We start from the raw sequence: 15093 nt of genomic DNA on the forward strand, positions 1-15093 counted from the left end.
TAATAAAAACAGATGAAATAGTTCTTCCATGGGGCCTGAGATAAGCACAGGAATTTAAAGAGCTCAATTTTCATATTATACACAATGTAAAAGTAAATAAAATCAATAAGGAAGGCTTTGATTATAGGATTTACACAGCACATTATTTGCACTTCTGTAAAAATCTTCCAAGGTGGGTGAATTCCTAGTTTGTCAGAGTCAGTGGGGGTTTTTCCAGTCAGCAATGGGGCCAAGCTCCCCTCTAAATGCTTGGACATCTTTTCCCTGTTTTCTAGCACACGGTCAGTGGCAATGGGACTCAGCATCTGCTGCAGTGGAAGACTGTACCCCAGTGGATCATAACAAATCTGAAAACCCCTACACAATGATATTTCATCACACTGCCCATCCAGAATTTCTTACAGGGCATCCAGTCCACAGCTAGGTGAGGTCATTCATCAGAACAGGTTTTCTTAAACAAACAAACAAATCTGCCTTCAAAGTGGCTGGTGCATAACTGGCGCTGGCTGAAAGTTTTTGTGTTCTTGTACATAAATATACGTAAATAATTCTGTATACAGAGTTGGCAAATGAAAAGCTTTGTATATAGGTAGTGTATATATTTGAGATAGCAAGATGCATGTATTTTATATTTACATCACAGATATATATTCCCAACATCCATAAAAAAATGTTTTTCTGTTTTTTCCAACCACTTCACCAACTGATTCATAGATACCAAATGTTGACACAATATGTTAAAGAGAAATGTTAACAGTTTTCCACAGGCAGTTTTCTGCAGTCTCGGAGAAGCTCTACTCAACGTTTCTTTTGAGATTTGAAGGAATTTGATTAACATTTTGCTGTTGCCCATTTCTGACTATTCTGATTTCAGCGGGGACTGGAGGAACACTTGATGAGTATAGCTTTTTTGTTATTTACAGCCTCGTCAAAACGATGAAGTAGCAGGAATCTCCTCAGAGAGCAATGTATCACAACATTTTTGAAGAAGATTTCCAAATCGAAGATGACTTCCAAAGAACAGCAAGGATGTAATCTTGGAGCCAATCAAACCAATGGCAAAAATCCCACTTTCTGCATGATCTTCTTAATGGAGCTTCTGAAATTTCGGAGCTTCATATATTATGGTTAAAAGGTACTGTCCAAATTCAGCATCTGTGAGCCTTACAGAGGCATGACCCTAAGAAGAAGTGATGAAAAATGCCTATTTTAAAAACAAATAACCCTATTTATAATGACACCGAAGGGAAAGTGGGGAATTCAGTATATAATACTTAATACTGACACCTGCCACTTGCAAAATCTCTCCACTGCTCGAAACATGTATTTGTGAGAGTTTGGAAAATTTTGATCACTCGTTTTTTCCTCCTTTGTTTCCATTTTGCTCACTGGTAGGGCTGTCCAATAACAGCACTGACGTTGCTGAAATGTCATGATGAACTTTGCTCATGTACTAGTTCCAGGTGAGATGGGAGTAGTTACAATTCTTAACAAAAAAAACCCGAAAGAAGTATTTGCCAGTGTTTTTGGATATAGTTGTTATGTCCCAGGCACAGAGATTAGTCAGAGCATCCATAAATATCACTGTCATTGAAATCTGATATCCAAACCCTTCACTCCAAATGCCCACCAGCTGTGAAAACCCTGCTGAGCTTTGGCCACTGGGCTGTAAACTCCTTCTGGGTTTTGCTCCGTGCCTGGCGCAATGGCTGGGGGTCCCTGCCAGAGCAGTAGGGTGAGCATTTCAGAAGGGGAAGCAAAAGGCACATCCTACACAGTGGATTGCCTGGTGGGAAAAAGCTCCCACTGTGTATCATATTGCACAGTCCATCTCCCAGGCTTCATTCCTGTTCTTAGCTTCTGGTCACCGCAGTAGAGGAGGGTCAGTGTAGAAGGTTACGGAGCAGCTGTGGAGGCTGGTGTGCCAGCCAGTACAAGTATCATAAATGGTCAGGTTAAATTTTACTCTTTCTTGAGTACTTCTGTTAGAAACTGAGCTAAATAGTGTCTTGGTCCCAACACATATAGAAGTTTTGATGCTATCACATAAAGAAAATTCAGTTTCTCTGAGAAAACTTGAGACAAAAGAGCCAACCCAAAATATTTATCATTTTACACTAAATTAATGCAAACAAAAACAATGCTCTTTACAGTAAATTTATTGCTGAGTTTTACTAGAATTAACTGATATTCCTACTTGACTAATATCTAGCTGGTAGGCTTGGTGAGGGTTTTTTCCATAAATGAATTTTGGTGAAGGAGAAGGTGTTCTTCAATGGATTAAAATATTTTGCATCCAGAAATGTTCTGTTTCATTGAAAGGTTTAGAGTTTTCAGTAGGAAAAAAAGTTAAGAACAGCAGCTGAATTATTTTGAGTAAGAATTTTCTTCAGTATTCCATTCACCCATCACTTCAGAACACTACAGAAGTAGCATATTAACTGAAGCAACAAAATCCATCCATATCATCAACAGTTTTCCTAAGGGAGAGAAGTAGACCTTAGTTACTTCCATCATTTACCACTTGTGCGTATAGCTGGCTTTAATCCAGCTCTGAATTCCACAGGTGGCTGTTCTGCACCATCCCAGAACCACATGGGTCTGAACTCTGAGTTGAATCCATACATAGAGCAGACCGTATCAACTCAACGCTACGTATTAGTAATAACAATATGTTTAGAGCCTATTGGAACCTATATAAACTCCAAATTAGCTCAGCTGAGCTGGAAATACCACCAGCAGTGATTGTCTTAGAGAGTGTAGCAGAAATATGAACTCGTGGCCTGAACCAGTGATTGAGCACCTGTAGGAAGGCAGGGCCAACCCAGGGGAGCTCAGGTGCATGCAATGATCCTAAGTGACTGGAGGGAGTGGAGCCAGTATCCACCCCTTCCCAGACCTGATTTAAGGGTTGGCAGTGGAGGTAAGAGGGTCTTGCTGGAGATCTCTGCTTACTGGGTGTCCTTCAAAGGTAAGTAGTTTTTTTTTTTCCCTTTGTGTCTGTGGCTGCTGCATTTGGGCTTGTTCTTATTTGCTGTAGCCTAGGATTGTGCCACTCTACTATTACTGCTGTGCTTAGGGGACCTGAATGAAGGGCTCAGGGACGGCAGACCCAGTGCCCTGAAGATGCTACAGGTAATATGGCTCTTATCCAAATTTTGGGCACTGATAATCAGGTAAGACCCCAAATTGCAATGAAAATAATCTTCTGCTCTCTGTAAATTTAGAACCTGGTTCCCATAAAATAGAGTGCACCTTTGAAGGTGCAAGTAGTACCAAAATGGTGTGGCCTACTTGTACCTTGGGGGAGACTACTGGAAGCTGGCGGATTGGTAGTCTCCCCAGTATGTGGCCAGTGGATATCATGGTTAACACTCTGGTTTGCACTGTAAAGGGAACCTTAATCATGTCCGTATGGCAGATGTGTCCCCCCTCCCAACTTTGATACCTGATATAGTTATGCTGCTTTAGATATTGGGCCAAAGGGTGTGGTACAGGTGGTTGGATATACCCAAGAGCAAGCCAAAATGTTGACCCAGGATAAGAACGTAGCCTATATCTTGCTGTGAAGGGCTGACCTACTCTTTCTGGTATCTCTAAAACATCTATGCTACTTCCTCTGAGTCTCTTTAAGTCCACAGGACCGTTAGAAGGAGCAACGTGACATCAAGATGCTCCAGTGTCACTGTAAGATCAGCATGACACCCTGTGGACTATATGAGACTGATGGAATGCGAGCCAAACCTTCTCTGGTCCAAGCAACTAGGTGCCTCCAGGAGAACCACAAAGGAATGTGAATCTCAATCAAGAACCAGTCATCAATTGTCTTATATTTTGTCCATCTATATTGTGATGGGCAAATTGTACAAAGCATTGCTTACCTTCAATCTGCTCAATCATCGCTTCACACCATGAGGGGGTGAAGTGCAGGGGAAATGTTAACTCATGGCCTGAACCAGTGATTGAGCACCTGGTAGGAAGGCAGGGCCAACCCAGGGGAGCTCAGGTGCATGCAATGCTCCTAAATTACTGGAAGGAGGGGAGCTGGATCCACCCACTCCCAGACCTCATTTAAGGGTTGGTAGTGGAGATCCCTGCCTATGGAGGCCTCCTAAAGGTAAGCAGTTTTTCTTCCTTTGTTTCTGTGTCTGTGGCTGCTGCATTTGGGCTTGTTCTTATTGGCTGCAGCCTAAGATTGCGCCACTTTGCTATTATTGCTGTACTTTCCTTCACATTATAACATTACAGCATCACAAAGAGAAGCTGAGTAAGACACAGTGCAGTCAGATGCAGGCAGGGCCAACACAGGAGAAAGTCTGCTGTCTGTGCAAAACTGAAAGTAGCTCAGCATATTGGGCTAAAGCAAAGTCCAGCTGAATGGCACCATTTAATGCTCAAAGGAGAGCCCAAGTGCCAGCCAGTGCCAGGAGCTAAGGAGTACCCATGGGGAAGGGTACAAAGGTGGCACTGATGCACAGCACTTGGCTTAACTCCCTCAAAGGTTGCAGCTGAGTCTCTGTTAATTTTTCCTTAACACAACAGTATTGAGAATTATGCCAAGCTACTCAACAGCAATGCCTCCTTCTCATTGACCTTTCATGAGGAAAATATCAGTATTTGACATCCCAGGCATAAGTGAAGACAAACAAAGGCACAGTTAGTTCTGTTATAAGCTTGAGAACTTTGTGTACTAAGGTCCTCATCCTCCAAAGCATTTGGGGTTGTATGATTCATGTAACTGATGGACAACTCTGCAAGTTTTGTCTAAGTAGAGGCAAGAATGAAACCCAGGTCTGTGATATGTCCTGTGCTCAGTGATGAGAGCCATCTCATTATTCTATATCCACCTGGATATAGAAGTATCTGGTATAAATGTGTCATCTGAATTTGAAACTGTTACTTACAATACTACAAGGGGAAATTCTTATTTATTACAGTTTTGTTATCAGTATTCTTGCGGAGCTGAATTTCCTGTGCAGACATGCAGCAACTTGGTTCATCACACAACCAAACCTTCAGCATGGGGAAGTTATTCTCATTCACCTCTGTTTATTTTCCAGCTCTTGTCCTATCAGCCCAAGTGAATCAAGGTGGGAGGAGGCGAAGCAATTGGAACAGGCAGTTTTTAAGGCTGCATTGAGTATAAGGTAAGAAAATATCATAAATCTTATTTCATGCTTTCTTGCCAATTGTTAGAAATGTGCAGTCCATATGAATTCATATAACAAGGAGGGAATGTTGGGAAAACCAATAAAGATTTTGTGGTCTTAACTATAATGAATGTAGTTTGATATAGAGTCTGTTTTTCACTGCATGGCAAAATGAATCATAAAATACTGGACCTTGAAACTCCTGCATTTTTTAACAATAGCCTGGGGACAGTTTACAGTGTAATGAATTGTAATTAACCCACCTTCAAAATCTTTTATGAGTATTTTGCCAATTAGCTTCGCATGCTTGCTAATGACTCATGGCCAGCGCATGTCTTTACAGAGCAGGCTTTTACAGCACACACTAGCCTGTTAAGTCAGCAGAAGTATGCAGGATGGTGAGATAGACACAGGTAAGACCCAGCCAATCCTAGTAACATACGTATTTCAACATTCAAAGAGCTTTTGCTGTTCTCTGAGACCCAAAATAACTGTAATAATGTATAGCAACGTCAAAAGGCTTTGGTTTCCAAAGGATTGAAAGGAATGCAAAAGGGCTCAAGTCCTGACATCTGTTGTTACTTAGTACCAACATATATAATGCTGCTAATTGCTGAGCCATCTTTGTTTTCCTTACTTAGCACTAGGGTTAGAATTATTTTATTTTTGTGGTTCATGGCTTCCTGCCACTTGCAACACGAGGTCCATTCTAAAGAAAATAAAACAACTACCAGGCTGCCTAGTAGCAGTATGTGGAGGGCTGGGGTTGTTTCTTCCCCCTCTTCTGCTTGTGTTTTTTTTTTTTTTTTTCCTTGAATTCAAGGGAAGGTAAGTGGAGACATGCCCCAAACAGAACCAGGGGAGGTAGGACCTGACTGGTGTCACACCTTACAATTGTGTGAAGCAGTGCCCTATTCCCTGGCGTAGCCAGAAGGAGATGTGAAGGAAGAAATTCAAAGAGGAGGCATGGCATGATCCTTGCCTTGGTACCCTTATTGCTCCAGGCAATCCGTGGTTTATGGACTTCCCAAAGCAGTCTGCCTCCAGACCAGTGTGTTTTAATAGCCACCCATGGATCTATCCTCCTTGAATTTTTTTGATCCTTTTCTTAAGCCATTTATAACTTCTGGCCTCCGCAACATCCTGTGGCAATGGGTTCCACAATTTAATTATGCTTTGCATGGAAAAAATACTTCCTTGTGTTGGTTTAAATCTTCTTACGTGAATGTTTTGTTGGGTCCCCTCTAGTTCTTATGAGAAGCCACAGAAAACAATTTCTATTTGTCTTTTCCTATGTGTCATTCATGATCAAACAAATGTTGAATGTATCTCCTGCTTTTATCATCCCTTTCCACCCTGGAAACTCATCTCCTTCATTTCTCGTATTTATGGAAGCTGTTTCCCACCTCTCCTCATCTTGAGTGCTTTTCAGCTAACTCTTCTGGAGGCCAGAAAACCCACTATTATCATGACAGTTTCATTGGTGATTCCTATAGTAGTGGATTTTTATTTTGCTCCTGCTGCATTTCTGGGTAATTTTCAACATTTTAGTAGCCTCTTCTGATGGGCTTTAACTAATATTCATGGAGGACTCTATACTTCCTTTAATAGATGTTATATTTAGGGCTCATTGATGTTGAAGTGTAGTTAGAGTTTCTGCATGTGCTCTGCTTTTGTTGACGCTGCACACATTTTATTGCCCAGTCACTCTCTATTGTGAACTCTTGTGGCAGTGCTTTGTGGCTGGATTTAGTTTTACAATGCTAAATAATTTGCACTGTCTGCAAAATTTCTCATCTCACTATTCATCCTTCATACTGGGCTATTTATGAATATGTCTGAATGCTAACAAATTAGTATTTCAACAACCTCAGTTCTAAGTAAGCACAAAAACCCTTCTTTTGGAGACACGTGAGGCAGACGTCTTAGTGCAAAGCATTGAGGGGACCCAGCAACAGCTTCCCACAATTGTGAACAGAGCTTTATACCATTGTCCAAACGGACATCTTTTAAGGGCTTTCTTTTCTCATCCCTTATTGTGGTGTCTTGATGCAGATAGTTTTCATCACTGGCTAAATGGGCTCTCCCTGGATGTTACTGCCAGTGAGCTGAGCAACTCAGGGCAAAGTTCCATATTCTGGAGAATTTCTCCCTGCATGTCATACACATGTATTGTGGGCAGGACTTTTTTTTTTTCCATAAAGAAATACAGCCCTCTCTATCACCAATATTTTCTAAACAAAAATAACACCTTAGACTTAGTCCAACAAATAAAATCTGCAGACTGATTTTTGAGTTTACTAACAAAAGTGAAGCTCAGTATGAGCTGAGTACAAGTTGAATGCAGTGCTTAGTGGAAGATTTTGGATGTAGGAATAAAAGACTTCTGCTACTTAATTCCCTACATTTCATTTACATTTAAGTCCCTCCTATCTCTGAACTTGTTTTCCTTTATACCTGCAAAGGTGGTCATATGTACCTAAAATAGCTGGTATGTTTTATCTGTGAGAAGCTGAACTCGGCCTGCTCTGCTTGAGCAGATCAATTGAAGAGAGATTTTTCTCTTACCGTACCCCATTATAGATGCATTTCTCCTGAAGAATCAACTCTCACAGCAGTGTGAAACCAGTTAACGTTAACAAGCCACTTCCTTGTTTCACAAAATACTGCTGCTTTTCTGTTGTCCTGGATCATTCTCACTCCTCTGTCAGTCAGTTGAGTGGCTTAGCAGGAAGGGCCAAACTTGTGCCTCATCCTTGAGAGCTGTGCAACTGGCCTGTGACACAGCCCTCCCCTGGTGCAGCAAGACCTGTCACAGGAAGGTACTGTGCTTCTGGCTGTCACCTTCAGGGCTGTTCTGCACACCATTTTACTCCTGGAAAATTGTATCACAGCTGTGGGAGTCTGGTACTTAAAGAGAACACAACTGGAAGTGGAGCTAATGGTGATCTTCAGAGCAGCATGTTTGGTCCAAAACTGTTTCCAAAGAAGAACTGCAACATTCTTCTGAAACTCCATGATTGTGCTACACTGACCTTAATTGCAACTGCAAATTTTTAACTCTTTTTTTTTATTCCCTCTTCTGTATTTTAGAGCTTTTCCTACCTAGCTGCATATATTCAGGTAATGGAAAAATATTATTTCTTTATAATTAAGTTAAATATGTCTACATCCTAGATAGACTGTATTTACAGGGATGGCTATTTTTACACGTAGCATGGGCTGCTTTGCCAAAAGCCTAATCCTGAATCAGTGGGAATGGTGGCATTAAATTAAATGGGAGCATGATAAGACTATGCATAATTTTAGCCAAGCTAACATGCCATAAAGAAATGTGTTGAAACATTTATTAAAAAAGGAGAGAAACATACTGTTTAATAATTAGTGGGAATCACAAAATACCTACACAGGATAGTGGGAAGCATGGAACTCCTCATACACATATTTGAAGTTATACCACAGATTTCTTGGGTATTTTTCTTTTTGCTCTGCTATTTTATGTCCGTACAAATAATATGGATGGTGATTGTGATTTCAGATTGCTCAGGTAACACTTTCCTGTGTAGCAACCATGTTTAACATGAAGCAAAGTTCACAGCTGCAGTGTTTCCTTCTGAGCAGTGTCATTGCCTGTAACACAGCAAAGCATGGTGGGAGGGGGAACACACTGATATTATTGCTCTTGTGCCAGAAAGCTAAGACATAACTAATTTTAGGGGAGGCATGAGGGGAAGAGGTGGCTTCCCATTAACTCTAGCAGCATTCTTATACTGCAGTAGAAACTGCAGGATCTGTTTATTTTGTGTAACACCAATGTACTGTTTGTGCACAGAGACATTATTTTTCTGTACAGCTGCAAAGAAAGCTTGAACATATGTGCTAATGGGATGAGAAGTAGTGGATGTGCAAAGGACTCTCAGGCAGGCCAGCTCAGTTTTCTATCCTGCTGCTCCCTATTCCCTTTATCAGTTACAGGACAATGATCGGAGGAGGGAAGGAAACCAAGCAACATGTACTGAAGATTTTAAGGCCTACATCCTATGGAAACTCTTGGGACAGATGAAATCCTCCAACTATCTTCTTTATCTTCTTTAGCACTTAGCCTCTAAAACTTGGTGGAAATTCAGAAGTCTTGAAGTGGCCATTGCAGTCTTGAGTAAGGTGACGTCCTTTTTACAACTAGCATTTGGCGGTAGGTTCCACAGTGGCTCTTTTGTTTAAATGCTCACTCCTCGCTAAGGATTACTGACTGAAGCCCTTCATTCTTGACATCACCCAGTTTCTCCCTGCTGACCAGCTGTGTGTGGAGCAGCATACTCAGAAGATGGCTACTCAGGGGTCAGTGCAGCCAGCCAGCTGCTTATCCTTGCATGGGACATCCACCTGCTCCTTGCTAAAGCAGTGCCTGGGTGACCCATCTGCTAACCCAGAGGGACAGCTCTGAGGCCTAGCAGTTGCACAGGTACCTGCCTCCCCATAGCTACACAGGGCACATCTCTGACTTCCCCTCCCTCTTCTTTCAGTCCACTTTCAGTCCCCACTCACTTGCTCCATCAAACACAGCCTGTGTGAAATTAGGCCCAGCAGGAGCACATTTTGAGGAGTGCACAGCTTATATTTACACATAAAAAAAGAACTTTACAGCACCAGGCACTTAGATGTCCTTCACACCTTCACCTTTCTAAGGAATACCCTTTCTGAGCCATCCTGTGCTAACCTGGACATTAGAATGGAATGTAGACAAACATACATAGCAACTCATCCCCTCTGATTTACCCAAAATACCTTAATTTCTTTGTGTTTACCTGCATTACTTTGATCCAAGCATTCATTTCTTAGGCAGAAACTTTTTTTTTTTTTTAAATATATACAATGTCTATTTTTTTTTCCTTATAAAAAAAATTTCTAATATCCTTCTCCCAACCTACGGCTGTGTGAGAAAAGATTCATAGCAGTAAGGTATCCTCAGGTTTCCTAAACGCCTAGAAGTTTAGTATGGTCTTATTCTTCTAAAACACAAATTCTGTCAGCTAAAACACCACCACCCTACTAGTTTCTTTACTCCCAACATTAGAACACAGCTATCTTTCTATGAAGACCACACAAAACTCCTGCAGACATAACCAATCATTAGTTCTGCTTGATGATCAGACCTACTCACCTGTCAGCCTAGCTGGCTTGCTGCTAGAAATGCTGCTTCTCTGATGGCCCAAACAGAGGCTTCAAATGAAAGAGATAATGAGAATTTGGCACATTACTCTGAAAAGTTGCAATACAACATTGGGGCTTCTTGGCACAAGTCACTGGTTTCAGCACCAGAGAGACTGCTACGTCTGTAAGTTCTGGCCTATTTCCCTCACACTGCCCTATGAGCTCCTCTAGCAAGCTCCATCTTAAGGAAATTGTGTTTGTAATCACCAGTATCACCAGTACTTAGTAATCACCAGTACTTAGCAAACCTTTTTCTAATTCCAGCTTATGTCCATCCACAGCAGTTTGTATCACCATTTTTGTACCAGCGCATCCCTTTGCCTAGAGAGCTCTTCTCAACTTTTCTTCCTTAATTTTTAGCTATGACATATTTATAGGCAGGAATTCTGGTTACTGCCTTTCTCAGCTAACCTCTCCCAGTGTCCCCTCTGTTGGCAGGCCCTGCTGTCCTTATCCACCTGTTTCTGTTATTGCTCCTGCATCAGCTCACTTATTTTGTTTCTTAGTGAGCAAAAACGTGCACAACATTGAAGCTGAACTCTCATCTGTGCCTGGTGCACTGTCCCTGTCTGATTTGTCCCCTAAGACTGCATTTCCCTTTTCATGGCTACAGCATAGTTGTGGCTCAAAGTCACCCTGTGATTAGAGTACACCCAAGTCTTCTTCCTCCCCAAGCTGCTTTAAGTGCATAGCTCATTACCAAATGTTTTCTTAGTAACAATACCCAGCTCTGCGGTGATCTGCATGAGCTATGGGTCTGGGCCCCCTTCTCTAGAAGAGCCAGACTTTGCCAGCTGACACCAGCTGCAGAACCAGTTCTCAGTATTCAGTGCACTTGGGGAGAAAGAAACAAGTAGTAAACTAAAGACAAACGGAGCTACATCACAGTCAAACATATTATAACATTACCAACCAAGACAGCTGCTTCTGCCAACATGGAAACAAGATAGGTACTAGAGTGTTTCTATTTTTGCATTAAAATAGAAACAGAGATAGAGAGGACTTGGGGAATTTATCAAACCAAATAAATATTTTTCATTTTAAAATTTGAATGGAATGGAAATTATAATCTTCCACTGTTACCATGGAGCTGAATATTGTCCTTCCCCTCACTCAGCCTTTAGCAGTAAGGAGTTGGTTGCAGCAGGGCTGGAGGTTTGCAGTTTTCTTCCTCTCCCAACCCAGCTCTCTCCTTTGAATTACACTGCCTGGTTACTGACTCCAGAAAGAAGAGTCAAGTTTTGCAGTGATTTTTTATAGAGTGCTAACTGGAAAAAAAAAAAAGAGAGAACAAAATGAACTTCTGGATAGCATGAATCACAGTTTTTCACTATTCTTACCTAATTTAAAGGAATGAACCTCCACTTTCAAATTGAGAGGGGCCACAACGCCCAACTTAAGACTTTCCTGTGTGCCAGCTCCAAGCCAGTGGGATGGCTGGGAGACTGGAGCCACACCAAAGCTGGGGATTTTGAACCAGATTGCTCCTATCATCTTCTTATCTCAGAACAAGAGCACCTGACACTGCCTAAACCTTGCAAGAAATGGCCCAGTGAGGTGGAGCACTTTCTTGCAGTGACTTACAGAATGTCCCAGCCAAATCCAAAACTGTTTTTAAAAGTGAGGATGTAGTACAAATGGAACAGCCTGTCATTAACTGTGGATATTTCACTGCTTCAAGAGTAGAACATCTCTGCTTGGTCAAATAGTTAATCCATTTTACTATCAGATAATTTAAGAGGCTCTTCATTGCTTTATTGTTGTGTTTTTTGTTTTTTTTTTTTTTTAATTGTTTCCAGTAAACAGCCCTGCATCTGTCATTATTTTAGAACAGGAAAATATTTAGTGACCCAGGTACTGAAAGGGCTGCCATCAACACTGTAATAGACTTCTGCATCCACATGAAATGTTCCTGAAATCAAATGGATTAGACTAACTGCGTTCCTTCAGATCAGCAAACAGCCCAAAAAGCCAGGACCATGGTCCATAATGGCACAATACCCTTTGAAACTCCTTTTCCAGGACTGTATCAGCAGTGCTACACACCGCAGGCAGTGTGCTACTGCCATTAAACTCCTCTTCTTTAAGAGCTTGAAAAACGGATTCAAACAATTTTCCTTTCATTGAACTGTTTTTAAATCAAGTCACTTCTCTACATTTTCAACTTGAATAAATAACATTTTTCTGTTATATTAAGCTTTGGAAATGAAGTCTGTATATGTTACTATCATTGTAATTATTTAAAAAAAAACAAACAAACAACAACAATAAAACAGTAAGTATGATGCCTCCTTGTACTTCTTGGTTTGAGATGGAAATCCAAAAAGCAAAGCATTTGCAGAAGCCCTTGGTTTGGAGATCCCTGAACTCCTTCAAACCAGGAGCAGATGAAAAGCTTACAAAAAAAAGTTGCTCTCCAGTGGCTCTCAGCCCAATTACCAGGAACCAAGGCAGGCTGAATACACTCAGGTCAATAGATGCAAAGAGGAAACAATCAGGTACCTTTCAAATATGCAACCAAAGAGTTTAAGGTTTGCCTACTACTTGTCTAGACACATGTTTCAGAAGGGAATAAAAAAAAGAAAAATACTCTGTCTGGGAATTCTTACCCTGCAATTGTTGAGAAGCAGAAAGCTGGGTAATTCTCTTCAACTGAATAAACATAGAAGGGAGTCTGAGAGCAATTTGGCTTCAGAGCAAATATTGTTACCAAATTCTTTGCACCTGCAACAGTCAGGAAAATGATAATATAGCCTCTCCACGTCTTCCTATCCCACGCTTTGGAAAGCATCCACGCAGTACCTCATAGTCTGCTACAGCATAAACATTTTCAAGGCAGAGCCTCATGCAAGCCCCTGCTGGTATGGCTGTATTGCACTCTATGGCCCCAGCCCACAACTCCCACTCTCATCTTGGCCTCAAGTCAGCCTGACACTCTGACCCAATCTATTCACAGCTCTCCAGCATGATTCCTGCAGCACCACTGGCTGCCATAGCCAGCATTCAGCCTGTACTGCACCAGCTCTGCACAGTGCTGCCCAGCTGGGAGCATGTTACAGGACTTACTAAAGTTTAAAAATAAAAGTAATGAAAAAGCTAAGAACTTTAGCTGTCATAGCTTCTGGTACCACTCTTCCAGCTTAGTCACACATACCAATGGAAAATACTTCTACTGGTATAGAATCATGAAATTACAGAATGGTTTGGATTGAAAGAAACCCTAAAGCCCACCCATTCCCAATCCCCAGCCACGGGTAGGGCTGCCCCCCACCAGCTCAGGCTGCCCATGGTCCCATCCAAACTAGCCTGGAGTGCCTCCAGGGATGGGGCACCACAGCTTCTCTGGGCAGCACTGTCAGTGCTTCACCACCCTCTGGATGAAGAATTTTCCTCTTAACATCTAACCAAAATCCCCCATTTTAGTTTGGAACCATCCTCCTCCCCTTGTCCTGTCAGACTGTGCAAAATGCCAGTCTCCTCCCTCCTGCAATGAGGTCTGCTCAGAGCCTTCTCTTCTCCAGACTGAACAAGCCCAGCTCCCTCAGCCTATCTTCATATAAGAGGTACTCCAGCCCTCTGATCTTCTTCACAGCACTCCTCTGGATCCTCTCCAACACTTCGACCTATTTCCTGTGTTGGGGACTCCAGACCTGGATCCAGATGGAACCTCAAGAGCAGAGAGGGACAATCCCTTCCCACCCCCCTCCGCTTTCTGATGCAGCCCAGGATACCGTTGGCCTTCTGGACTGCAAGCACACACTGCTGGCTCATGTTAAGTTTTTCATCTACCAGGACCCCTAAGCCCTTCCCTATAGGAATACTCTCAATGCTTTCTTCTTGGGATTACCCCAACCCAAGTAAAACCTTGCACTGTGCTTTGTTGAGTCTCATTAGGTTCATGTGGTCCCACATTTTAAGTTAAATCAGGGTCCCACTGTTTAGCATCCCTTCCTTCTGCCATGCCAACTGCACCACTCAGCTTGATGTCATCAGCAAACTTGCCAAGGGCACACTAGATCCCACTGTCTATATCAGTGATAAAGATGTTGAAAAGCACCTGTTCCAAGATGGTCCTCTGGAGGCATCACTCATCACTGGCCTCCACCTGGACATAGGACTGATTACCACAACTCTCTGGTTGTGACCTTCCAACCACTTCCTTACCCACCAAATACCCTCCAATTTAGAGATAAGAACGTGGGCACTGGGGTGAGGCTCACTAGCCTGTGGTTTCCCAGGTCTTCCTTTGTCCCTTTCTTAAAAATCGAAGTGATGTTTCCCTTTTCCCAGTCACCAGGGACTTCAACTAACAGCCACAAATTTTCAAAAATGATGGAGAGCAGCTTGACAACCACATCAGCCAGTCCCTTCAGGACGCTGGGATCAATGTCACCCAGCCCCATAGACTAGTACACATAATAATATAACTTGCCTCAGACCAGGTTTTGTTTATAGTGAAGCATATCCTTGGCATTCAGACTGACAAAGCAAGAGCACCAAGGCTCCACAAGCGGGGAGCAGGCCTACTGCAGCTGTAACCCTAGATGCACCTCCGGTGACAGGGAGATGCAGGGACAGAAAAAGGGGAACCCACATCCCTTCTGTGACACAGGGAGGCCAGAGAAGCATTTGGACATCCGCAGAGGATGCAAGTTGATTTTCTGGACTGTTTCTTAAGAAACAAGTCTGTGCCTACAGGACCTCAATGCCTTCTCTATAAAATGGAACGTAC

The 15093-nt window shown here is 42.3% G+C and overlaps 2 long non-coding RNA genes across 11 annotated transcripts in view; one reads left to right on the top strand and one right to left on the bottom strand.

The window, feature by feature from the left end:
• The window catches only part of LOC116231831 (uncharacterized), a 287614-nt gene extending 274987 nt beyond the window's left edge, over positions 1 to 12627 (top strand). The window contains exons 12-15 of one of the 10 annotated variants that reach the window (XR_016463972.1): positions 276 to 424; positions 924 to 1135; positions 5061 to 5563; positions 8244 to 10005. This is a non-coding gene — a long non-coding RNA (uncharacterized LOC116231831). Of the gene's footprint in view, positions 1 to 275; positions 425 to 923; positions 1136 to 5060; positions 5564 to 8243; positions 10006 to 12195 lie in introns of those variants that run through there. The other 9 variants (XR_016463974.1, XR_016463975.1, XR_016463971.1 and 6 more) reach the window with 9 other exon arrangements.
• LOC149918855 (uncharacterized) lies at positions 10136 to 14604 on the bottom strand. The gene is made up of 3 exons (XR_016463984.1): positions 12971 to 14604; positions 11445 to 11629; positions 10136 to 10370 (listed from the first exon to the last, which is right to left on the bottom strand). It is a non-coding gene; the product is annotated as an uncharacterized LOC149918855 (long non-coding RNA).
• Positions 14605 to 15093: the final 489 nt, after the last annotated feature.

The sequence above is a fragment of the Phasianus colchicus genome, chromosome 2 (genome assembly GCF_987193195.1).
Source record: "Phasianus colchicus chromosome 2, bPhaCol1.hap1.1, whole genome shotgun sequence".
NCBI classification, from domain to species: domain Eukaryota; kingdom Metazoa; phylum Chordata; class Aves; order Galliformes; family Phasianidae; genus Phasianus; species Phasianus colchicus.